The following is a 2500-nucleotide window of genomic DNA, read 5'->3' as shown; positions in this document are numbered from 1 at the left end:
TCGCGGTTTCACCTTAATGCGGCTTGTACTGAGACATGCATGGCTTAATCTTTGAGACAAGCATATGACTACTGGCAGGATCAACCAGGGAGCTGCGTCAACTAGAGCTGAGCAGCCGGCCGCCCGGGAGTGTGTCCCGGGGGCCCGCGCGAACACGCAAGCGTCCGCTCAATTATTCTGCAAACAGGAGGAGGCTGAGCTCCCCTGCACCATACACCTCGAAACCCTCTCAGGTCCCGGCGGCGCGCAGCGCCGTCCTAAGTACTTGGTCGGGTTCGAGAGAGGCGCAATCGCCCGGAGTTTGGCGAGTAGACGCTTTAGGTGCGACCACCCGTGCTCCCAACTGAGCTTGCCGCTGCCGACAGAGGCCCGGGAGCGTGCTGTCGTGGCATTGCCGGCGGGAGACAACACACGCCACCTACGGTGACCGGCAGCTCCAACGCCAGCGCCACAGAAGGACAAAAGCCCCACTTGGGTGCCGAAGCGAACTCTCCCCGCACAGCGCACGCGCCAACACGTCCGCACAGCTGCGATACAAACCACCTGCGAGAACCGCAGAGGCGACCGAGCAGCAGACGGCGTCGCGGCGCCGAGCGCCGGGCGGCGGCGCATCCTCAGCGCACACAGTCCTCAATCGGACCAGCACACTGCAGATGTCCACCGCGCTTCGCACCGGGCCCGCGAGGACCTACTTTGGCCGCACGGCGCCGCGTGCAGGGTGCGCCGGCGCGCAGCTGCGCCGCCTGCCGCCTCCGTCGGCCGGCGCGCCTGCCACTGGCCGCCCCCACCAGCCGGCTGTAGCGCGTGCGCCCACGCACCGCGCGGCCAGCACGCCGGGAGGCCCCCCCTCACCGGCCGGGGACGGTCCCACCCAGCCACCGCCGCGTATCGCTTCACACCCAGATGCCATTCACGTTCGTGGGCATGGTGGGTATCGCTGGAACAACCGGTTGGTAGCTCAACCGATCGTCGCCATCACTGATTCACCTCTAGCGAGAACAACCGCACCACAACGGTTTACCAGTTGTTCATTTGCGTAACGTCACCAGCAAACGTAGGCGTCCATCGCCATTTGCAAATTCAACGATTGTTGCATGCCTGTGTCAGGTGTCACGACACACTATGTCTGCCCACATACACGCAACAACATGTGCACGCTTCGCGAACACGTGGAAGGTGGCCCCCGTACGTATGCGATGTCCATTGCGCGAACGACTGTCAACCGGCCTCTGTCGCATGTCGCAGATGTGGAACGCAGTGCACCATGCTATCACGGTGTGTGAGAGGAGACGACTACGTCTGACAACACGCGCCACTACATCAACAGACGGCTCATGCTGATCGCCATCCAGGGCATACCACACTGCAATCCAGCTCTTATAGGGAGACGACACGTAGCTGAGTGCACAACATTTGGACCGCATGGTTCGCCGTTGTTGGCGCAGTCGTTGTACGGTCACATGTACCACGATGTATCATTCAGTACATGAGGACCAATGTGCAGTACAGTGTGTGATTTGGACGTACAACATCAGCGGACAGTTGACACAGGCCGTACCACAGCGTAGGCTAAGTGCTTCGCCATGCGAATGCCAATGAACAACTGCAAATGCCAATGAACAACTGCAAATGCCAATGAACAACTGCAAATGCCAATGAACAACTGCAAAGGGCATTGAGCATGTACGTCCTGCTGCCATCCACATTACAGTGTATAGCTGCAAGGTGTTTAACATGAAGCGATACACTGGGGACCGGGCAGTGCGAGTAGCAAACTATATTGCGGGGGTTGCAGTTAGGCAACACTACACTAATTTAACGCGTCGTATGACAATTACAGAGCAGGTTAAGGCCCAACGTGTGTTGGGTTAAGGCCCAACGTGTGTTGGGTTAAGGCCCAACGTGTGTTGGGTTAAGGCCCAACGTGTGTTGGGTTAAGGCCCAACGTGTGTTGGGTTAAGGCCCAACGTGTGTTGGGTTAAGGCCCAACGTGTGTTGGGTTAAGGCCCAACGTGTGTTGGGTTAAGGCCCAACGTGTGTTGGGTTAAGGCCCAACGTGTGTTGGGTTAAGGCCCAACGTGTGTTGGGTTAAGGCCCAACGTGTGTTGGGTTACGTTACGGCGCAATGTGGGTTACGTTAAGGGGCAATGTGGGTTACGTTAAGGCGCAATATAGGTTACGTTAAGGCGCAATATAGGTTACGTTAAGGCGCAATGTGGGTTAGGTTAAGGCGCAATATAGGTTACGTTAAGGCGCAATATAGGTTACGTTAAGGCGCAATATAGGTTACGTTAAGGCGCAATATAGGTTACGTTAAGGCGCAATATAGGTTACGTTAAGGCGCAATATAGGTTACGTTAAGGCGCAATATAGGTTACGTTAAGGCGCAATATAGGTTAGGTTAAGGCGCAATATAGGTTACGTTAAGGCGCAATATAGGTTACGTTAAGGCGCAATACAGGTTACGTTAAGGCGCAATACAGGTTAGGTTAAGGCGCAA

At 56.5% G+C, this 2500-nt stretch overlaps 1 non-coding gene across 1 annotated transcript in view; it reads right to left on the bottom strand.

The window, feature by feature from the left end:
• The window catches only part of LOC126434956 (small subunit ribosomal RNA), a 1910-nt gene extending 1819 nt beyond the window's left edge, over positions 1-91 (bottom strand). Inside the window, exon 1 of the ribosomal RNA XR_007579616.1 lies at positions 1-91. This exon is cut by the window's left edge and continues 1819 nt beyond it. This is a non-coding gene — a ribosomal RNA (small subunit ribosomal RNA).
• Between the last annotated feature and the right edge of the window lie 2409 nt (positions 92-2500).

Source organism: Schistocerca serialis, unplaced genomic scaffold (assembly GCF_023864345.2).
Source record: "Schistocerca serialis cubense isolate TAMUIC-IGC-003099 unplaced genomic scaffold, iqSchSeri2.2 HiC_scaffold_1196, whole genome shotgun sequence".
NCBI lineage: Eukaryota > Metazoa > Arthropoda > Insecta > Orthoptera > Acrididae > Schistocerca > Schistocerca serialis.
This window is presented reverse-complemented; position numbering and strand designations above follow the sequence as displayed.